The sequence below is a fragment of the Neofelis nebulosa genome, chromosome 17 (genome assembly GCF_028018385.1).
Source record: "Neofelis nebulosa isolate mNeoNeb1 chromosome 17, mNeoNeb1.pri, whole genome shotgun sequence".
NCBI lineage: Eukaryota > Metazoa > Chordata > Mammalia > Carnivora > Felidae > Neofelis > Neofelis nebulosa.
Window position 1 is genome coordinate 56,269,330 of NC_080798.1, and position 24,448 is coordinate 56,293,777.

Here is a 24,448-nt window from a genome sequence, read left to right on the forward strand (position 1 = left end):
ACAACCTAGCTGACATCTTATTTTCAGTTTTGTGGGACCCTGAGCGGAGGACCCAGTTAAAACATGTCCAGCTCCTGACCCACAGAAACTGTGAAGTAAGCAATATGTTTTGTGTTAAACCACTTAATTTGTAGTAATAAAAATAATAATAGAGAATGAGCCCAAAATAATAACATCTGCCTCAGAGAAAGATTATGAGAAATAAATGCAATAATGTGTATAGAGCGTGCAAGGCAGTTGAATGGTAGATACTTTTTAAAAAATGTTTGTTGTGCTCGCTTCGGCAGCACATATACTAAAAATTGGAACGATACAGAGAAGATTAGCATGGCCCCTGCGCAAGGATGACACACAAATTCGTGAAGCGTTCCATATTTTTAAAAGAAAAAAAAAATGTTTGTTTGTTTTTGAGAGAGAGATAAAGCATGAGTGGGGGAGGGGCAGAGAGAGAGGGAGACACAGAATCTGAAGCAGGCTTCAGGCTCCGGGCTGTCAGCACAGAGCCCAACTCGGGGCTTCAACTCATGAACCATAACATCATGACCTGAGCAAAGTTGGATGCTCAACCGACTGAGCCACCCAGGCGCCCCTGCGTGATAGGTACTTGATAGCAGTACCCCTGGGTTTCAGATCATCTCTTCAGCGAAGAAGTGGTCCAGCTCTTCCTCCCCCATCAGGAGCATATTCTTACCTCAACCCCCCAGCCTGTTAGCTGGGATCTTGCTGAGCTCCTGCTCATTCCCTTAGGTGTTGGCTCATGTCTTGCTGTGGCCTCAATGCCCACCACTGCCCATAGGGAGCCTGAGCGTTGACCACTGTCAATGTCACCTGTTTCACCCTGTATTTTTGCTAGAAGCACTTTTTTCCATCCATTCTTATAAGGCTGGCTCGTCTTTTAGTTGTCAGCTCAGATGTCACCACCTCTTAAAAGCTTTTTCTGACCATTTAGTTGGGCTCTTCTTCCTCCCTCACCATTCTTGGAGCCCTTGTTCATTTGCTTCACAGCACTTGCTCAATTCTCATGTTGGTTTTGTTCACTGCTGATCTTGGTGTCAGGGGCTCAGTCCACACATATGTACAATGTGCCTTTATGCATGTGTGAGGAGCACCACCGCACCCGGCCCATACTGACCTCTGACCCTCATCACATTGCCTGAGGCCCCTGTCCTCACCCGTCTGGGCACACCAGTTGATTCTCAAGAAACTTCGTGTGGGATTGCCCTGTGTCCAGGCAGCTGGCTTTCTTCATCTCATTTCTTCTCCAAGCCTTCTTTGTGTAGCTGAGTCCTGTTCCCCAGTCTTCCACCACTCCTCTGTTGTAGTCTAAATACAGCCAGGTACTTACATACATTTCAGGGGGACACAAGTCTAGGACCCTGGGTGATGGAAAGCAACAAATGAGGCTCTGCTATGATACAGATAAGCTATTCAAAGCTAAGCTCTACTGTTGACATCAGCAATAGGATATTTCCCTGAGCCTCAGTTTCCTCACCTATAAAATGGGACATTTATATCCCCATGAAAGAGTGGTTGTGAGAGGGATGTGAGATATGGATAGAGCATATGTAGCTCAGGCCTGGAACTTGGAAGATGTTCCAACATATTAGCATTCTCCCCAGCTACCCCTTTCCAGCTCTAAAAGTAGAAATCTTCTACAGCAAGAAAAGACCAAGTACAGCGCAGAGTGAGTGACAGGTGAAGAAAGACAACTGATGGTGGGACCAGGATGTGGAGACTTGGGTCAATGTCCTGGGAGTCCCAGGCGGTGGGACAGGTCTGGTCCACACTCTGCTTTGCACTTCCTCAGGCAGGATTCTCCTTCCTGCAGAGCACATTATCACCCAATGGGACCATTTCCGTATTCATCCAAAGCTCCTGATTAGAGGCTCATGAATATTCAAATTCTTGTCTCCCCTTATTTGCCTGACTATTAGCATTCTGTCTCTAGGCTTATTTTGCAGTTTTTCTCTCTTGCACATTTGTTCAGTGATTCACGCTTCATCGTCCGATGTGACCGGTTTCAAGACAATCCCAACTATTGCCAGTTCTCGGAAAGGCTGGGTCTCCTCCCTGCCCTGGCTGCCAGCTTTCCCTTGCTCTTTCCGCTCCCAAAGATCGGTGGGTGGTAGAACAGCCTGCAGAGTGCCACTTTGGGAACTTGCTTCTGCATTTTTAAAATTCATATTGATAACAATAATTCAGTATGTGTGTCTATCACTTCAGATTTTACAAAGAGATTTCATATCATTCTGTTTTACAGTCTGGCTTTCTGCAAATGCAAAATGCTGACATTCTTTTCTGTATGGGGCCATGTCTCTTTTCCTTCTGAATATTTAACAACAAGATTTGAACAAAACAGAATCTGTGTTAAAGCCCAGCTGTACAATGATTTTTCACAATGGCACAATGTAGAAGAGGATTTGTCCTACTCTCTCCCTGTGTTGGTTGGGGCTTTGTTTGAAGTTTGTTCGTCTCTGTGGGAGATACAGAATGTATTAGTTTCCTATGGCTGCTGTAACAAATTACCATGGACCTGGTGGCTTAGAAAAACACAAATTTACCCTCTTATTGTTCTGGAAGTCAGAGGTCTAAAATGGGTCAGCAGGACCATGTTCCTTCTGGAGATTGTAAGGTAAAATCTGTTTCCTTTTCAGCTTCTAAAAGTGACCTGCATTCCTTGGCTCACAGCCCCTTTCTCCATCTTCAAAGACAGCATCTTCAAATCTTCATCTCTCTGTCTGACTTCAGCTTCTATTGTCTCATTTTCTCAGACTCTGACTCTCTCTCTTATGACGATCTTGTAATGACAGTGGGTGCATCCAAATAATCCCAGATAATCTCCCTATTTTAAGATGCTTAGTTTAATCATATCTTCAGAGTCCCCTTTGCCATGTAAGATAACATGATCACAGGAGGTTAGGACCTGAATACCTTTGGGTACCTGTTGTACCTGCCTCACTATCTTTCTGGGTTGGTCCCAAAACCCAGATTGCTCGAGACCAACACCTCTTTGCTTGTCAAGCAAGTGTGGACTACTCCTAATAGCTGCCATGAATTTCTTGGCTGCAGGATCAGTGTTTCCATTGGATACACAGAAGGCTTGTGGTGGTGAGCGCAACTTCCTAGCCAGATAGATATCTGTGTGCCCAAAGCATCTTCCTTAAATACAATACCAATTGGATCTATACAATCACCTCTGAACTAAGAGTTATCACCTCCAGTTAAAGCTAAGGTGAGGAGAAGTTAAATAATGTGCTGCCCATCTCTTACACAATATGGTGCATGGGTGCTGGTGCCAGATGGGCCTGGATTCAAATCCAGGTCTGACTTTGTTACTTTGTGCATGTTGTCTCACCTCTCCCAGCCACAGTTTATTCATCTGTAAGTATGTATTGTGTAGTTGTGAGTATTAAGTGAGCTAAGGCTTATAAAATGCTTAATATAGAATCTGGATCAATGGCTGTTAGCTGTTTCCTGTAATTATTGTTACCATTAGGGTTATCACTATTTCTGAGAAATGCATTTCTGTGCTTGCTGAACGTTGTTGTAATAAAACTATTGAAGTTGCTGTTATTATTGCTATAGACTAGGGGCATGCACAGAGATGATTCCCTAAGATTTCTAACCCCTAAATTTCCCTAAAACTTGGAAGGTCTAATTGAGCATATCCTATACACCACAGCACAGGCAGGGTGCCTTGGGCACGTGATCTCATTTGATCCCCAAACCAAAGGCAGGAGCTACATACAACCACTGCCTTTATTTTACGTATGCAGAAAATGAGGCTGGGGGAAGTGAAGTGACTTGTCCAGCATAATACTGATGCTCATGGATAAAATTAGAACCCCCTGGGTCTGCCAGAGCCTCGACTCCTAATCCTAGGCCCTCTGCATTGCTGAGTCGGTCCCTGGTGGACATGATAGGCTGTGCTATCCTCTCGGATGTCTGGTGGTAGATGCACCCTGCAGCTTGGAGGCCTGAAAGAGCTCAGGGAGGCTGAGAGCCAGCTGTCACTTAGAGCTCTTTGGGATGCCACTGTCTCAGGCAGAAATCAGTGCTTGACTCAATCCCAGTCTCACTGGGCTTCTGTCCCACAGAACAATGGGAACGATGGGCCCCCCGGGGCATTTTCTCACACCTGCCCACAGCTGTTTCCTCATAGGTGTCCTTCTTGATTGCCAAAAAAACATATTGAGACTGATGTTAATGCCAAAGCACAGGATCAACTGGGGGAATTTTCCTTAGGATAGAAAATGTCCAATTTCCAAAGTTCTGGCTGGAGCACAAGGAAGTGTTGACTTCAGTCCTTCTGGGAGTCGCTGCTGTGCATACCAACAGGGTTCCTGCCCTGTGCCGAGACAACCCAGGCTTCTAATGGGGTGTTTGTCAACAGGAGGATCTATGTGGGGCCTGTGGAGGTCTTGAATAATGTATAAAATCCACACGTTAAGGTTGATTAAAATCCTAAGTGCATTATACAACTGGAGCAAAAGGCTCTTGAGTCTCTGATCATTGAAAGTCATTGATCTTCAAGGACTTTTGTCCTCACACTGTGCCCCCAAGACAATGAATTATGGGGCCATTGGATTTATGGGGAGACCAGCATGAACACAGGAACTCATAGGAACATCTCCATGCCACTTCATATAGAAAGGGAATGTGCATCATATATTGGATCCTCATAGAGCCAACAAGGAAGGGAAAACACTCAGAATTTGTTTCTTTCGCTACTTTTTCCTAGACAGAAATCTCAGAGCAAGCAAGGAGAGGCCAGTTACTAGCATGTCAAGATGATGTTCTGGGCTTCATCATGGCCCATGTGTTTGATTGTCAAGGTTTCTAATGTCATCAGTGCATTAGGAATCATTGACCTCTAAGCTGGCCTGTGGGAAACAGACCTATGAACCTGGATTTCCTGGGAAGAGTGGTGTTTGAGGGAACACCAAGCAGGGGTGTGGTCGCATTAGGAAACCACTCACAGGAAGGCCTTGATAAAGGCAGATGCCAGGATATCCAGACTCCAGGCAGAAAATTTGACCCTACCCAGGACACTGTCTATCTTATGTCTGTCCCACCATTGTGTTTTCGAAGCTTAAAATAACTCCTTATCTGGTTTCACAGCTTTACAGATGGAGAAGAATTTTGCTTCAGGATGAATCATACCCCAAGTTTCACCCATACCTGATTCACATGAGATTTAGATGAGGTCTTGGACATAGAGCTGATGCTGGAATGAATTAAGAATTTGGGGAATACTGGGATAGAGTGAATGTATTTTGCATGTGACAAGGACATGAATTTGGGGAAGCAGAGGATAGAGTGTTATGAGTTAAGATTGTGTCTGCCTCTAAATTTACATGTTGAAATCCTAACCCCTGAGACCTCACAGTATGACCTTGTTTGGAGACAGGGTCTTTACAGAGATAATCAGATTAAAGTGAGATCATAGGGTGGGCCCCCTGACCCTATGAGCCCTAACCCAACATGACTGGTGTCCTTATAAAAAGGGGAAATTTAGATACAGAAAAACTGAACACAGGGAGAATGCCAGGTGAAGGAAAGGTAAAGATTGGGGTGATGTTTCTATGAGCCAAGAAATGCCAAAGAATGCCAACAAACCTCCAGAAGCCGGGGGAGGCCTGGAGCAGACTGTGAGGACCCAGCCTCAGAAGGAGCCGGCCCTGACAATACCTTGATCTTGGGCTTCCAGCCTGAGACAATACATTTCTGTTGTTTAAGCCACTCAGTTTGTGGTACTCTGTTATGACGGCCCTAGCAAATTTTGCTGTGTTAGCTGAGGGATTCCTTTGTTCAAATACATTTGATGAGAAGTCCATTATGTAAAGCAGACAAAAGCTCTGGGTGAAGTAGGGTTTGGTTTGAAAGTCACTGACTCCTTAGGAATAGGAAACGATACATGGCAGCAACAACTAGCAGAGCTGCAGAAGCTTCAGGAAGGCCTGTGTGGAGGAGGGTTCAGATTCAGAGGCTTTGCTTAGCCTCAAGAGCAAGGTGTGCAGTGATTGATTAGTGATGTCTGTTACAGGCATGGTAGTAGGAGGTGAGTAGTGAGTAAGACCCGTGTTCCATCCCTGGAGCAGTCGAACTCCCTCATTTGGCAAAGAACAAGTCCTGCAGCCTAAAGAGAGGAAATGACTGGCTCAAAGCCACACACTGCCTCTAGAGTCAGATGGGATGGGTGACCTTTCAAGCCTGGTTTCTGTAGGCATGAGATTTACTCTCTGTCCATAGATTCACCCTGAATCACTGGAGAGCACATGCCACCCATTCAGGGAAGTCTGTATTTCCAAGATCTTTTGACCTACAGCTGAGGTCTACACCTGTTTCTATTCTTCTCTCACTGCTGTGTGTGTTGTTAGAACACCCTTTGCTCCCAGATCTCTCAGTATTGAGCCTTTTCTTTAGTTAAGTCTATTCCTTCCCCTCCAGGAGGCAGGGGCTCTAGACTAGTGGTTATCAATCAGGGGTAATTTAGCAGCCAGGGTACACTTCCCCCACCCCGGGGATGATTGGGCACATCTTTGGCTGTCACAACTGAGGGAGGGTGCTATGGCATAGTGGGTCAAGGTCAGGGATGCTGCTCAAAACCTACAGTGCACAAGATAGCCCCCCACAGCAAAGAATGATATACCTTCAAATGTCATGTGCCAAAGTCAAGAAACTTTGCTTTAGAGTTGTGCTCTTGCTCTTCTTGCTTCTAGAAGTTCTCTGGGAGTTGCCTTCTCCCCCTCCCAGAGCCACACTTCCTAGAGCCTCTGTGGAAATCCCCAGCCCATGTTGGCTTAGAGTAGGAGAAGTTCTGCTGAGGGTGGCTGGGAGTGCCCTGCCAGGGTCCTGATCGCACTTCCCTAATGAGTGTCACTAAGCCCCAGAACCTTGGAGGAACAGGTTCTGGTGAAGGGAACAGCAGGGGACTTTAAGGACAAGCTGCTCTCCTGAAAGTTGTTTTGTGGATTCTGCTTCTCTCCCAATGGAGTCATTCCCATGGTGACAGTTTGCATCAGCCCCTGGGGGTTGGGTTTTGAGTTTCTCTCACTGGGCAAGATGCTGGAATGATACTGTCTAACGTGGGACTTGCGTAATAGAGGAGGAATTTTGTTACCCCTTCTGACTCTAGTCTATAGGGTTTCTTGTTTCTATTTCTAGAGAATAAAACTTACTTTTTATAATATCATGCAATTTTAGAACCAGGTTCTTAGTAGCTCCAGTTATGGGCTGTTCTAGAAGTCTGATGGTATTGAACAGAAATTGTCTGTTTATGTATCTGTTGTCTGGACAGACAACAGATTGGACAAGAGTTCCTTGAAGTCAGGGACCAGGTTTTGTTCACTGCTCTGTCTCAGTGTCCAGCATTATGCCTTGTGCAGGAAGCCCCAGCCTAGGTTTGTTGAATTAAGGAATGAAGGCATTAGATTAGATAGGAGCTGAAGCCCAAACTTTGTTTCTGTGCATGCTTGTGTGTGTGTGTGTGTGTGTGTGTGTGTGTGTGTGTGTGTATTGAGTCACACGAACAGTAACTTTCACATAGTAGGTGTTCCATAAATAGTCATCAAATTAATTGTTGAGTGTTGCTGCTGCCTCAGTGTTTGAGCTTAGCATTTAACATATAGTAACTCACTTAAACCTCACACAACCCTAAGAAGTGGGTACTATTCTCTCCATTTTGCAGCTAGGGTCCTAGAGGTTTAATAACTTGATCAAAGTCACACAGCTAAGGAGTGGCAGAGCTGACCTGAGTCTTGATCTGGTGCTAAAATCTAAGCTTATAGGTGCTACATCGTCACTTTGGATGTCAAGCAAGGACATTTGAGGCCTGTCTTGTACTTCATGGCACCATAGGAAGCTTCTGCATAAGAGATGAGCCTGATGAAATCAACAGTTGGAAAGAGGCCTCAGGGAATAGTGGTAGATATGGGAAGTTAGTGCACATCAGGGGGAGAGTCATCTAGACCAGAACAAAGGGAAGGCACTGAGAGGGAACGGCTTGAAGGAAAGACGGGTTTCAAGGATATACATTGGCCTGGGGGCTAGGGGATGCAGAAAAATGAAAGTATTTTGGAAAAAAAATAGCAAAGTTAGGAGATGTGGGTGTAGAAATAACAAGCTACGCCGATTTTATTTTGGAGCATGTTAAGTTTGAGGCTGCTAAGGAACATGTAGAGGGAGATGTATAAAAGGTAGTAAATCACTTTCAATAATAAATGGGTAGAAATCCATTAAAAGTAACATAAGTTTGAAGAAGCATATATTAACTTATATAACTGGAAAGGATTAGGCGCTGCCTTCAGGCATGATTGGATCCAGGGGCTCCATGAAGGTGTCAGGGTTCCACTCCTTCCCATCTCCAGAGCAGACAGGTATCATGGTCACCAGACATCCCAAACTTATATCCTGGCATCTTAACAACTCAAGGGAGAGAGAAGGAGGAGGAGAAGGAAGATGAGAAGGAAGGAGAGATGGGAAGGGAGAGGGAGAGAGAGAGAGAGAGAGAGCGAGAGCGCGCGCGCTTCGTTGGCTCTGTCAACAGCTTCCAGACTGTCAGGCCTCTGGCAGTCAGTATCCGCCACTGAGGTAGAAGAGGTAGGGGTCTGTCTACTGACAGCCCTCCAGAGTCACATAGAGAGATGGGTTAGCCCTTCAGCATCCACCGTAATGAGGAAGTTAGTGTTTAGTATTCATTCTGCAAGAAGCACCCTAGAAAGTGGATCATTCAGAAGGCAGGATCAGAGGAGATGGTCTAGTTTATGACTTTTTAAAAGGCACTTCCCAGCTGTTTCTTAAGTCCTTTCTTGGCTTTCCCATGGGTCTCTAGGTCGCAGGTGCTTCTCTGGAGTAAGGAATGCACTTAAGAAGCGGAGCCTGTGCCCTTAGTACAGGTAACTAAGAGTTGATGTATAGAAAAAGGCAGCATCCCCTTTGCAGTTTTATTGCTTGTTTTGTTCACAGTTACCTGCAATATGGCAGGGCTGCAGATGGATGGAAATATGCTTCTGTGTAACACATTTACAGCAGGGGAGAAACGCCCCCCAAAACACAACTGCTCAACGCCAAAAGCAGTCTTCGCATTTCCTACTCTGTGTTGCTTTCTGAATACAAAGAGACAGATGATTATTGCAGTAATGGACAATTGAGCTGTGGTCAGACGCTCAAGAGGTACTTTAAACAGTTGGTCATAAATATAAAAGCAGAGTATTATGATTCACAGGAGAGGAAGATGAAAGCAAGACCCTGGTAACGGAGTCTGAGAGCTTGGAGCTGGGATTCAAAACTGGGGAAATGTAGGTCTTTAAAGCAAAAAAAAAGGGGGGCTGATCTGGGCTGGGTTGAACCTGAATTCTCTGGGGATGTGTGATCGGACGTGGAGATGCCTCCCCACCAGAGTCCCCCTTGAGAAAGGCTTGTGGTGGTCAGCAGATGGCCCTTCAAGGATTGCTTCAGCTGGGATACCCACAGGCAGTGAGAGATTGAGGGGGCATGGGGCAAGCTGAGTAGTGCCCACCACAAGGCATCTACATTCAGAATCTGTGAATCTGTTACCTGACATGGCACAGGTGACTTTGCAGATATGACAGGACTTTAGATGGATGATCCAGATGGACCCTAAATGCAACCACAAGGGCCCTTGTAAGAGGGAGGCAGGAGCATCAGAATCCAAGAAAGAGATAGGATGATGGAAACAGAGAGATAGAAGTAATGTTGTATCAGGAGCAGAGGTTGGAAGGATGCCTTTTGAAGATGGAGGTAGGGCCACAAGCTAAGGAATGCAGGTATCCTTAGAAGCTGAAAACAGATTTCCCCCTAGTGCTTCCAGAAGAAAGGCAGCTGTGCCAACACCTTCAGTTTAGCCCCATAAGACCCATATGCATATGCATAAGCATAAGGAAATGCATACAGGCTATAAGGGCCCCGCCTTCCTAGCTCAAGACAGGACAATGTCACAGGCAGACTCTTCTAGCTCCAGAGTGCCTTGTTGCCTTGTGGGATGAGCCAGGGCTATGGCCGGCTTCCTCTCTGCTCACTCCTACTTCTTGCTCCTCCCTTGCACAGGTGTTGATCCCAAGGATACTCCCAAGGTCGTAATATATATGCTGACCGCCAAACACTGTCACCAAGTCTGTCTCCTGGGGAGCCTGTGCTGTGTTGACAGGAAGTATTCCATACTGATCCAGAACCCGAGCACTGGGTCAGCCTGTCCTGGTTTCTTAACCTTGTCTCTTCAAGGCTCAATCTCCTTGACTATAGAATAAGGATAAAAACTCCTACATAGAGGCTTGTAGTGGAGATTGACTGAGACCCCACATGTGTACCATGTGGTACAGGGTCTAGCTTGACGTGAGTTCTTAATACCATTCTTGGTGAGGTTGATGATGGTAGAATTGATGCTGGTCGATGTTGTTGCTGGTGGCAACAATGGTGAGGGCAGAAACAGTGACTTGAGAACTCCAGGGGCTTGTGGACAGGTTTGTGGCTTCTAAAAGACAATCTATGTAGAAAGTTCATGGGTTGTTCAGATATTAGTGCTCAGGAGGGCCAGGGGGAAAAGTATGGAGGAAAGACCTTTACAGCCTAATTTTCCATATCTGCCCCTATCTTGTCTGACTCTAGATACTTATAGGTTCTGGGTTGGATTCTGGATTCCATGCTAGAATCCAGATACACACTGAACACCAGTTTCCAGGCTGGGCATTGGCCAGTCTTGAAGCTGTTTCCTGGAGTTCACTGTGGCCTTAGTATCTAGGACTTGACTTTGCTATTCCAGGGCCCAGTTTCTGAGACTGTCTGTGCTAAGAGACAAATTGGGGACTATGTTGAGGCTGGGGGCATTGCAGACCATGTACTACCTTCCCTGAAAACAGGCGTCATGTGAGCACCATATAAAAAGAGACAATAGGAATAACTTTGAAAGGATTATCTGAGTTTAAATGACACTTTTGTTTTTACATGAAAAGAAGCACAAACTATATTCATGGATTTCACTATACATCTACCCCCAACACACACACACACACACACACACACACACACACACACACCTAATAGCCCCTTGAAGACTATAAAAAAATGACTCCCCTGCTTTTGTTTCTGGCCTTGGCTAGTTGAGCCTGCGAAGAATCAGTCTGCAGGCAAGTTACTAAGGATGCTCCAAACAAGAGTTGCCACAAAAGTGCCAGAGGACCCAAACTTGGACTTAATGCATAGTTTGCAAGTCCTCAGAGTGGAGCTGGCCAAACAATTCCAACTAAATTAAACTCCACACGCTTCTCCTGGGCTGGGCCTGTGGGTGCTAAGCCCCAGCTGTCAGCCCAGCCTCACAGCTGAAGATAAATCACTGCAGAAAATGGACTGTAATGAAAACACTGACAGACCCTTCAAAGTAATGGAGCTCGGGGGTCTCCCTTTCGTTACATTCTCTATATTATGTAATTACTGCCTTGAAAATAGCCTTTTCTTCATTCTTGAGACGTGTGTCCTTGCTTTGGAACCGAGGCCACCGAGCTGGAAGATGCCTTCATGCTTGGGACTGTGGGTATGTTGGGCTCAGCCTGGATCAGACCTATTGTTAACAATTGCAGCAATTTCCTGTTTCCCAGAGGCTGGAATTGGCCGTGTCTAATCACTAGAATCATTGCACAGGAGGCCGGACAGTGCAAACAGGTCAGACACCCCTCCCATCTGCAACTGAGTTGTTTATACCCCAATAAATGGATTTTATGCTACTTTCCTGTTCTGTAAGAAGGGGTGTGACTGAAAAAACAACAACTTCCCAAGGATGGGAAGTGGTCGGGGCCCTGGTGTGTGGGGCACTCCGTACCCTAGGGCATAGGTACAGCAGATACTGGGTTAAAGTACAGCTGGGATTCTCCTCTAAGACTTGTAAGTCCTCAAGAAGTTCTGGGCTGCTGCCTCTTTCTGACATGCCTCTGGCTTTCCTAACTACTCCAGTCTCTGCAAGCATCTAAATTCACAAGAGGGCTTCCTATTGGAAGCAAGTAAAAATGTGTCCCTGAGGAAGTAATGTATTGGGAATCTTCTTTCAAAAGACAACCCTCTTCAAGCTGATTTAAGTTAAAAAGGGAAATGTATTGGATTACTTACATATGAACTCCGTCCAACTTTAGGCATGGTTGGGTCAAGAAGGCCAAATGTGTCCTAGGATGACTGCTTTCCTCCACTTCATGCTGGCTTCATGCCTACATGGTGGCATGAAGTTCCAGGGTGATATGCTCTCAATTCCAGAATCAGTGGGGTAAAACCACTGTATTCCCAGTGGTTCTAACATGTTTCAGAACTGAAGCCCACTGAATTGATGGGCCATGGATACTTCCCTGAATCAATTGCTGTGGCCAATGAGATGCAGTAAACTGCCTGGGCAGGCATGGGGCCATGCCTATTCCAGAACCATTTGCTGTGGTAAGGAAGATCTATGCTCTGAGTGGCCATGTCTGGGCCATGCCGCCTTCAGAATAAATGGGGGAGTCAGCCCACTTTGGGACATGGATGGGGTTAGGAAGTGTAGTGTGCCAGGGAAATAGGGTACAGTTACTCAGAGAACTGGAGATTGGGTGCTAGGCAGGCAGAGGTAAAACTTGCTCCCTAGACATGACACCAGTCTATAGAAGGAGCTGGATAAGTATTTGGATGATTTTTCTCCCCAAGCAGTTAGTCACCCTCAGTAATCGACATAACCTTGGTACTTCCCAGATTCTCTGGGCTACTTTATCTTAGTCAATCCCCTGCCTACTACATGCTCATTGATGAGCATGGTCTACTGTGGGCCATGGAATATGGCTTCCTAGCAGCTGGAAGGGGCCAGAAGGTGAAAACTCTAAGGGTGGGGAATTGGCAACCCCCAAGGTAAACTTTGATGAGTAGAAAATGAGAAACATTTGGAAGCAACTGGACACAGGTGTTTCTGAACTCCATGAACTCCTTCCCATAAAATTCTTCTAGAAAACTCTTGGGTACCAAGTGAACACATCTGCTTAGAGACCTGTGTAGCAGATTCCTATTGCTGCTTTGGCAAATTACCACCAATGTAGTGTCTTAAAGCAACACAGATGAATTCCCATACAAATCTGGAGGTCATAAGTATAAAATGAGTTGTTGGCAAGGCTCCGTTCCTTCTGGAAGCTCTGAGAATAATCCATTCCTTTCCTTTGTTAGCTTCTTGAGGCTGCCTGCATTCCTTGGCTCATGGCCCCATGTCCCTTTTCTTTCTGCACTTCTGTTGCTGTGTGTCCTTCTCTGGCCCAGACCCTCCTGCCCCTCTCATAGGGACTTTGTGATTACATTGGATCCATCTAGATAATCCATGGCAGTCTGCCCATCACAAGATCATTAACTTAATCATAGTTTTGGAATCACTTTTGCTCTGTCAGATCACATCCACAGGTTTTGGGGATTATGGTGAGGGCCATTATTCAGCTGAGCTGAATAGCCTGTGATGGCTGTTTGAGGCTCATGGTGAAACTCTGGCCGGAATAGGCCTGCATTGCTTCATATTTTCCTTTCCTCACTTTGTTTTTCTTCCTCACACTTGCCTCTCAGCTTGCAGTTGCCAAAGAATATTTTCTTCGATCCTTGCTCCAGGCTCTGCTTTCAGAAAGACCAAGATGAAGGAAGCTTCAAAGTACTCACGTGGTGCCTTGTACATCCCTCTCTTGCAGAGCATCACACTCTGCATGGCCACTTGTCTATCTGCATGTCTGGAGAGGAGTCACATGCAAACAGGAGCTGTGTCTTTCCCATCTATATCCTCAGCCCAGAGATGGGTCTGGTAGGTTCTTGGATCCTTGAAAAGGGTGAATTGGTCTTTCACCTCCCCCAGAATTCTTGGTTTCAAGCATACTTGCTCTGGAAATGTGTATACTGTCATTCGTCACAATGCTTGGTGTGTGTATACATCCTTCATGCTGCAGTGGGTTTTATCACACGTTTGTGCTCAAAAGCAGAGTCATAAAAGAGAACTAGGTGAGTAAATCTTTTTTAAAGATCTAGGATAAGGATCTGGCTCTGCCCTTCCTGACTGTATGACCTTGGATTAGTCACTTTACCTCTTTGTACTCAAGTTTCCATGTCTATGAAATAATACTAATGATTAAATTCATCCTATAGAGTTGATGAAATGATTAATTCTGATGATATATGGAAATAAAGGTTTAAGACAACTCATTTGTAGTTTCTGATTTTAAGCATTTACAAATCCATAGCACCTACATTTCATAAAGACTTTATGAGTATCCATTTCTTCAGTGATACTCTCCAGATGCTGCTCAATAGACTTTTTTGCTTGGCTGACTGACCCCATCCATAACCTTTCCTTTATGTCACCTTCTAGCTGCAGGTAGCCGTGTGCCACTGTTCTGGACAATTAGATATAAGCCCAAACCTGTTTGTTAGGACTTTTAAGAAAGCTTTTCTATTCCTTATTGAGTCAGATTCAGTTGGAAAAGACCATCAGCTTTTACCTCTCTCTTTTCTTCCTGTGTCCTGTAGAGAAGATGCCTGGAGTTACTGCAGCCACTTTGTAACATGAGGCAATGAACATAAGAAAGAAAAAAGAATCTCATGGAATCCTGCCCTTGCTTGATAGTGACCCATGAACCAACACTGGACACCTTCTGCCTCTAGGCTTTATTTGTGCCTTTTCAAAGATGATACCAGAAATTTGGCGAAAGTGATAGGAAATGTAAAAGGAGCCAAAATGAGAAGAAAGGAAAAACAATAGTCGAAGAGGTCTTCATCTCTCTTCACATTTTAAAGAATTATAGAAAGGAAAGAGGGGTTCAGAATCAAAACAGACCCATACCTATCTCCAGTAGACTGGAAGACTTGAAATCAGTGAACGTATATGCTTGGTGTCGTGTCTACCTGGCTTTGTGCCTGGTATAGTAGGTGTTTGTTGAAAAAAAAACAAAGGGATCTTTCCTTCTACCTCTTTTAACTTTGTCCAGGCTTATCTGGCTCATCAGAGCAGTTGTGATGACAGTTGTTGGATAGGTTTCCAAACACTGTACTATTTCAGTACAGCACACGGTCTTAGGGGTCCAGGCCGGCGGTCAGACGGCTGAACCCAACTGGCCAGACCTGTGTTAGCAAAACTTACACATTTCCTCTGAATATTTAAGAGGAAGGGGTTTTCACATACTTGCTCCAATATGTGATTCTCCTTGGAGGATTCTGAATGAGGGGTCACATTTAAGGTGGGTAGGAGAACCACACCCAGTAAAGTCCTGGCCTCTGTCCCAAAGATCATATAACCTAGTGGGGGGACATTTGCATGTCAGCATTTGCAGGATGCTACCTGAGCTTCCATCCTGGACACTAGGTGCAGCTACCAGCCCCTCACCTGCACCACAAAGCCCCTTCTTCCTGTGCACCACCCTCCCCCACCCACCAAAGGCAGGGACGGTGTCCTGCTGGCCTTGGGATGTCTCATTCCACGGTACTAACCAACTACCTGATTCATGACTGGGGTACACAGCCAATCTGTTGAAAAGAAGACCAACCCTTGGACATTTATCTATAATCTCTTAGAGGGGAGAAGCAAAAGCAAGAGAACGTGTTCTGGAGTAATTTATTTTGTTCCCTGGCATTGATGAAAGGGATAAAAATAAATCAGTGTTTCTACTCAACTGATTTGAAGGACAAGCCAAAATCATACCATTAAAAATTAACATGTAAAACAGATTGTACATTACTAGGGATGAGTTCAGACCCAAAGTGGAATGATTGGCCAAATGAATCTACAGAATATTGGATATGACAAATTCACTCTCGTTTCCAGTGGTTAAGAAATAAGACAGATTATCTTCATTTCGGCCAGGAAGGTTTGAAGAAACAGCCCAGCATAACTTATCTGTTAATGGAAGAACTAGGAAAGTCATTACGGTCAGAACAGTGGGGTCTTCTGGAGCACCAAATTCATCACTAAGCACGGTCTACCATGTCCTATGAAATTCGTGTCAAAATTACCAGATTGATTCTCTTCTTGGAGCCGCCCAAACCCTAGGTTAGAAAATTAAACCGTTTGTTAAGTTTTTAATGGCCAAACAACTCAGTGCCCATTATGTCACCTATTGATACCATCTACAGGTGGATATTTATCTAACCCACCCACCCATCCACCCACCCATCCATCCATCCATCCATCCATCCATCCATTCATACATCCAGCATTTGTGCAGCACCTGCCCGTGCTGGCCCTGTGCTGAGGCAAGTGATACAATGATGGATTAGACAGAAAATTTGCTTTCAGATAAATTAGTCCAGTACATGGCCTTAGAGAGGGGCTTCTCCATCTCCACATTATTAACATTTTGGGTTGGATAAATCCTTTGTTGTAAGGGCTATTGTGTGCATGATAAGATACTTAGCAGTGTGCCTGCTTCTACCCACCAAATTCCAGTAGCACCTGCCCCTCCAGTTACAACTACCAAAAATGTCTCTGGACACTGGCAAATGTACCCAGATGGGGCTGGCAGAATTGCCCCGAGTTGAGAAGCATTGCTTTAGAGCCAGATCCTAACTTCTATTCTTGTCTTATCCTTTTACTAGTTGTTTGTGTAACTAATTGCTACTGAACTTTTCCTTATTTTCTGCACCTAACAGTTTCCAGCACAGAATAGATACGTGATGAATGTTTGCAGGTCAAGTGAGTGAGTGAGTGATTGAATGAATGAATGGCATATATTTGTAAGAGCAACCCTTCCTAAGGAGCTGACAGGCTGTTAGAAGGACCTTGAGTGTTGGCCGTACACAATGCTAAGCAAGCACTGTATTCAATCAAAATATGCTTAAGCTAAGTAGGAAAAAAAAAATCTACTTATGGGGTGTTTAGTTGTGTGGGCCTGACAGATAACTGAGCGGCTGGATTTTTCAGTTTCAACAGATTGGTTTGCCATTCTGTAGCCACAATAACAGAGCAAAGTAACAATCATGTCTATGTTTAATTTTCTGAAGAGTGTTGCATTGCAGAGGCTCACAGTCTGGCCAATTAAATGTGGCCGATTGGCACTCCCACACAAGTTTGGGGGGCATTTAAAATAGCTCTCTGCAAAAGAAAAAAATCCAACCGCAGAGAAATTTGTAACTCTCCCAAGATTTCATACTTCAAAAGCAGACTTGTGATGGTAAAATTGTTCTGGGTGACAGAGACTAAACAAACCGTCCATTTTGAGTGTGTTAGTGTCAAACTGAGTGTTGCCTCTGTGGCTGGTGATCATGTCTATTGGTGTAATTGGATAATTTTTTATATTCAAGGAAATCATCAAGCTTCCATTCGTGGGGCTCAGGTTATGGGGCTCTTGACCATGTTAGCCATTCAAAGGGAGCCGTGAGCATCACTTACCAAGTTTTCTTTACTTATTCTAAGGCTTAAGTGAGGGGTAGCTAATAGGAATGGAGAAAGGCTCTCCTAATTCATTCTCAAGTCTACCAGACACAGTTCTTACAGATTCATGTGGGGAAGACTGGAGTGGTTCTCTAATTCTGCAATAATGCCAATTAACAAACAACCGTGAAGCATCATTGATACGTGGCAATAACACTTGTTTAATCTGTAGTGTTTAGCTGATCTTGGCTGGACTCAGCTGATTTGGGGGTTCACGTGCATATAGGGTTGGCTGCGGGTTGGCTAATTAGCTCTGCTGGTCTTAGCTGGGCTTGCTCACCTGTCTAGAGGTTGGATGGCTGTTGACTGATCTAGTATGGTCTTTGCTGGAATAAACGAGATGACTTTGAGCCTCCAGGGGGCTCGTTGAAAACACGCTTCTGACGGTGGCAATGGCAGAGGTACAGGTGGTTGCATTGTGCTTGCTCATCTCCCATTAACCAAAGTGCGTCATGTGGCTGAGCCCAGAGTTAAGAAATCAGGCAGAATGCTTTGCCCAGAGTAACAGGGCCCTGCAAAGTTACATACGTGGTCAACGGTGTGGGTGTCAGGAGGTGTGTCTAATTATAATTGATTTAATGCATCAATATACCATAAAGGCTAAAAGAAACTCCATCAGGTATTGGGGCTTGATGACCAGGTTAAATTTGAACAAGAAAGACCCTTTACAGAATGTTCAGTGAAAGATGAAGAGGGAAGGGGGAGATTCATGACTTGGGGGTGCCTCAGCCACCACTGCTACTTGAGTTCTATTTTATCTAGGATGGAGGAGTTTCTTCACACTGGACAGGAAAGGGCAGCACAAATATGGAAAAGAGATAATTCGTGAGAAGGCAGGTGGCTCCTTATGGAGTCCAGATGTATCATCCCTGGGGAATTACATCCCAGCCCAATGAAAGACTTAACCGCAGAACTGCTGAGGGTGAGTGTGAGGCGTCATGGAAACATGAGAGAGGCTTCCAAAGAAGGCAGTTGGTTTCAAATGGCTGACCCTTGACCTTTGAAAGGAATATCTCCCTAAGACATTTGCAAATTTCTCAATTGACGAATGACACTGGAATATATGATACCTTTCTAAAATGCAGTTAGAATAACTAAAAATGCAGGATATTAATGGCTTTATACACACAGTGCTAAAGTAATTTCTGAAATGATTAAAATGAGTTTCTCTCAAATCATGGTTGTACCTAGTGTCACATACTTCTTACTTACATGCTCTCACAATAGTATTTATGTATTCAACAGTAAGAATGGAAGCTAATGTTTATTTGTTTGCTTTTCTCTATCAGGTATTGAGCCACGCCATTTATGTGCGTGGTTGTATTTTATTCTCACAGCAATCTCGTGACATGGGAGTCATTATTACCATTACATAGATGAGAAAACGGAAGCAATCTCAGAGAATTGTGTCCACAGGTCTGCCTGATGACTGCTTATGCCCTTGATCCTCTCACATTCACTGCCTCTAGAAAAAGATGAATTGTTATAGGGTGAAAAAGAAGTAGAATTCCAACCCCGAACTCCAGCAGTGCAAGTAGAAGATTGGGAAACCCTAGCTTTTCAGCAACTGATGTGAATAAATATCTCAGAACTTCTCTTGACCACGGGTTCGATTGGAGTTGACGGAGAGAGGGTGCTGTCTAGAACACAGAAGTGAGCCTTGATTCCTTTGTGGGATATACGCGGTTCTGTCCACTTGCTGCGCCATTCAGGGCACCTGATTTTATTCAGTGGTGATTATTAGATTGATTGATTGGTTAACTGCACCTTAGCTTTTATTTTCTAGTGGGCACATTTTAGGGTCATTGACAGTTTGGAGTGTGTCCACTGAAGGAGAGTCAGGAGGGTAAGAGAGTTTTGTGAAGCCACAATATGTGAGAAAGGATTAAAAATGGGGCATGTCCACCCAGAGGACTCAGGGGTGACAAGGGTAACTTTCTGCAAGCACTTGAAGGGATTCCATATGGCAGAAGACACAGTCTTACTTTCTTCCACCTGGAAGTCGTGGGTAACAGTTATACTGCCTGTTGCAATTTGGGAAGTGACCTGGTTTGAGACGCAGCAATCTCTGTGACTCTGGAGGAGTGCAGACAGAAGTGTCTGCTGCCCTGAGTGGTCCTGCTCCCCACGTTCACTTCCAAAATGATTATTTCAGTACTTATGGCCAGAAGTACTTCCTTGTATGCTCAGCCACTAGGATATGATCAATATCGTTAGGAAGTTGGTACTTTTGCTTATGAAATGATGGGTGAAAATAGTATTGTAAAGGGGGGAAGTTTATCCCCTCTCTCCTCGTGTTTCCCTTCATTTGTGTGACACTCCCGGGCTCTTTCTGCTCCTTTGCTCCCTCCACCCCACTGAAGGGGTGAGAGAGGAGAGACTTACGTGCTCTATAATTGAAGAATAATGGCTTTAACTTTCTCAGCTCAGAATTGCCCTTTTTTTCTTTTGGGAGTGAGCTAGCCACAGAAAGCGTAATTTCTCCATTCTTTTCCAGGCACAGAACACCCCGTGCATGCCCTCATGTTGGGATGCTGCCTCAGTTCAGTGTTGCCATTACCGTGTGGATAAATCTGTCATTTCTTCAGGTGCAGTACTCAGGATCATGTTTTCTCTCACCTTAAGTGGCATCTTCCAGTTAAGGTTTATTTGGGAATAAAGGGGCTCTGGTGGCTTCCCTCTGTCACTCGTTCATCTTACGTCTCGGTTAGTTCGGAACTCAGGAAAAGAAGGTGCTACCGAGTAGCCCCTGAACAACCCGACCACTGTGAGACAGAATACACGACATCAGGGTTCCGTGGATTGGGTGTCTCTTCTCTGGGTCTCAGTGCGTTCCTCACACTGCATGTGCCAACAAGATCTCTGCTGTCATCAGCCCCAGTTTACAGATGAGAAAGCTCAGGCCTGATCAAGTTAGGCAGGAAGAAAGCACATTTCGGTCCATGTCTGCCTGAGTGCCAAGTCAAACTCTCTGTTGTTACACAGGGGAGGGACAGGTTTCGAGTGATGGACGATCCTGGCCATCAGGGAAGGGAATGACTCTCAGGGGTATTGAGGAGGCGACAGCTGCACTGGCCATTAGGTGGCCAGAGTGGCTAATGGAGGAAGAGACAGGGTTGTGGACTTTCCAAGGATATGAGCAAGTAGCAGTATTCTCTCCCAAGAGTGACGGCAGTAGGAATGCTGTCATTATTGTCATTGTCACCTTCTTCATTTTCACTGGAAAGCCACCATGTATTGACCTTTTACTCCATACCAGACTGCTCCAAGCACTTTACCTGTTATCCTGTATAATTTGTAAACATTTATTTATTTATTTTGAGGGGGGAGGGGCAGAGTGAGAGGGGGAGAGAGAATTCCAAGCAGGCTCTGTGCTGTCAGAGCAGAGCCCAGTGGGGGGCTTGATCCCATGAACCGTGAGATCATGACCTGCGCCGAGATCAAGAGTCGGACGCTCAGCTGCCTGAGCCACCCAGGTGCCCCCTGTATGGTTTTGAATGACTTTGCTGACATAGGATTGTCATTCAGTAAACCGCACACATTTAAAGTGTACAATTTGACAAGTTTTGACATATGAATACAGCCATGAAATCATCACCACAGTCAAGATAATGAACATATCCATTATCCCAAAAGATTTCTGTAGGTCCCGTTCTAAACTTTCCCTCATTCCTTTCTTCCCTAGCCTCCAGTTCTATCCCCAAGCAACCCACCAATGTGCTTTCTGTCACTGAGTTTGCGTTTTCCATAATGTTACGGAAATAAAATCACACAGTATGTAGTTTTGTTTTGTTTTGTCATTTGACTTCGTTCACTTATATTATATTGAGATTCATCCACACTGTGATGTATATCAACATTTTATTCCTTTTTGTTGCTGAGTAGTATTCCATTATGTGAATAGAACACAATTTGTTTATCCCTTCACATGTTGGTGGGTTTTTGGATTGCCTCCAGAACATCTGTGTACAAGTCTCTGTGTAGTTACTTTCATTTCATAGCTCATGTTTAATCCTCACAACAAATGAATAGCATAGTACTGTTACAGTTCCTATTTTGCAGATGGGGCAGCTGAGGTCCACCAAGGTCCTGTGGTCAATGACCTTGCCCAAGGCCAGGGGCTAATTGGTAGCAGGGCTAGCATTTGAGGCCAGATTTGTCTGACAACCCCATGCTCAAAGTCCCCATGCAATACTGTACCCCCATGCTGAGAGAAATGCCTTCACTTGGAAAAATGAAGACGTTTAATTTTTGGCTTTAAGAATGTATTTCTCAGCCTATCTCTGCTCCCTGTCATGGTTATCCAGATCAGCCGCTCCATCCAGACTCTCAGAGGGCAAGATGAACATTCCTACTGAGTTTTTTAGTTTACCTATCAACAAGAGATAAGAAAATCCTACCAGAGGCCAGGACCTTTTCTTGTCAAGAGTATGAGATTATATCTTCATTTATGGAGTAACTTTTGGACCCTGAAAATGAGAGTGAAAAAAAAAAAAACAAACAGAAGAAACAAAGAGAGTGCACACATCTTTGTGCATGTTCACAGTCTAAGAGCTGGGAATTTTGTGGATGAAATTAATCCATCAAAAGAGATCAGCCACACAATTATGGGTAAAAGTCTTCAGAGGTTGAATTGTTGCTGCTCCCCTGGGCTCCCAAGCAAGCATTTTGAGGAAGTCCTGCCCACATTTCCCATGTGCAACTGCTCTGAACCTTTTTCCTGTGCTCTCCCCTCATTCCAATTCTCCAGCTGATTGATTAACTTATGTGTTCAGCAGCTATTTTGTGCAAGGTGGCAGTATGAGAGAAGAGGTTCCACATGGTGCCTGCAGCAAGGAACTTACAGGCTGTGGGGGAGGAGCGACAGGAAGCAGGTGCTTTGGAGGGCAGGGTGACAGCTGCTGCTGATAGAAGGGTACCCGAAGGTCACTGTGGAAATGCGGAGCAGAGACAAACTGAGAGAACCAGAGGAGGCTTCCTAGAGGAGGTGGCATTTAATTGTTTAATATTTTTCTTTTGTTCATATTTTTCAAAACGCACATGCCTATTATTATAAGTGATATAGCCAGTGGGCTGGTAAATATTTGACAAGCAGTTGTCTGGGAAAAAATAGGTACATATGTACATATATACATACACTTACCCTAAGTGTTATGATATAAAGACCATGTAACATACAGTTTACAAATAACAATATAATATACGATATTCTATAAATTCCATGTGTATGGCCAATTGACTTTTCACAGAATGCTTTCACTGATGTTTTGCCAAACTCTTGTATCCTTAGCCAACCTATGGGTATAGTTAATGAGGTGCGCTTCTGACGTGAACACCGGTTAATATTTTCATTTAGGTTAACAGAGAAATAAGGCAATGTTATAATTTTACTTAAGGCAAGAATTAAACAATGAAGACATGTCAGAACTTCACTCCTTCATCAGTGATGTTAGGCATATGATGTTAAATTAGACAATAATTTTTGATAACTTGAACATTTTCTCAATGTTTTGTGCTGTTCACAGTGACAGACACACCCACTCTTAAGTTTAATCTGCATTATTAACATTTTCTCTGTCATTTTTAAAAATCTGGGTAATCATCAAAACCCTAAATCAAGACTTTTCTCATATTATTTGCCAATTTCTGTGCTGTAAATAAATACTCCTACAGTGGCCGATTTCAGACTACCAGTGTGATGTCACTGGACATGGTGACATCAGAGGCAAATAGGTTCAGGAGTGTAGATAATGGTAAAAATAATAAAATAACTAAGGAGTGATGAATATTGTCTGTGATCTAAAATATAATTTATTTCATTGTAAGTTTATTTTAATTTTTAATAATGGCTAGGTTTAATGACTGTCTTGCAAAATTCCTGAGTATTTAACAATTCAGTGGGGGCACACTACCAGGTACAGCCATAAAGGGTAATCATCTGCCCCCCACCAACCCAATCCTCCCTTCCCTTTGTCCTCCCGTCCTGTTCCACTGGAGGTGTGTGTGTTGGGTTTCCACACCCTTCTCTTTACACCAACAAAAACAAATGCAAGCACACTAACAACAAAAACATCTGAACACACTACACATATACATGGGGCTTGTTTAAAAATGTTTTGTTTAGGGGCACCTGGGTGGCTCAGTTGGCTAAGCATCTGATTCGATTTTGGCTCAGGTCATGTGATCTCTCAGTTCATGGGTTTGCTGACAGCAAAGAGCCTGCTTGGGATTCTCTCCCCCTCTGGCTCCATCCCTCCTCCACTCACGCTTGCTCTCTGTCTCTCTCAAAATAAATAAGTAAACATTAAAAAATGTTGTGTCTGTTAAACATGGTGTTACAATATGCATGCTACCTTGGATCGTGCAGCCTATAATAGTTGTAATCTCAACAGTTGTTCTAAATACTATTCTTCATTTGTATGGCTGCATAGCATAATATGATATTTCATGGTGTGAAGGTACTGTGATGTAATATATATCTCCCACTGATGGGCATTAGTATTTTCAGTATTTTCTTCTTCTTTGAAGAATGCTATAATGAATAAATGTCCTTGAACATCTATCTTTAGATACTGAAAATTTTATTTTTATAGGACAGAATCATAAGAATGGGGTTTCTGGGTTGAAGGGTATGTGTATTTTTAATTTTAATAGATATATCCAGATGGTTTCCAGAAACACTTCAAATTTCTACTGGCAATAAGTGAGAGAACTTTTCTATCATCCCCACCAGCAGTAAGTCTTTACCTCTTTCTAATTTTTGCCTGGGACATGACCGTAAAGTAATAAGTTACTATAATTTGCATTTCTCTATCAGTGAGCTTGAATATCTTTTCATATGTTTACTGGCAATTTGGGTTTGCTCTTCAGTGAATTGCCTATTCACACCCTTTGTTAATTTTTCCTGTGGGATTGTTTCTGTTTGGCACTTTGTAAAAGCTCTTTGTATAGCGTGGGTATTAACCTTTGCGTCATCTGTACTGAAAATGTTTTCTCAGGTCTTTGACTCTCTGTTAACTTGTAAACTGTTACCTT

At 44.1% G+C, this 24,448-nt stretch overlaps 1 non-coding gene across 1 annotated transcript; it reads left to right on the top strand.

Moving 5' to 3' along the window:
- The first annotated feature begins 271 nt into the window (after nucleotides 1-271).
- Nucleotides 272-379, top strand: LOC131500540 (U6 spliceosomal RNA). Its single transcript, XR_009256345.1, has one exon. It is a non-coding gene; the product is annotated as a U6 spliceosomal RNA (small nuclear RNA).
- The last annotated feature ends 24,069 nt before the right edge of the window (nucleotides 380-24,448 follow it).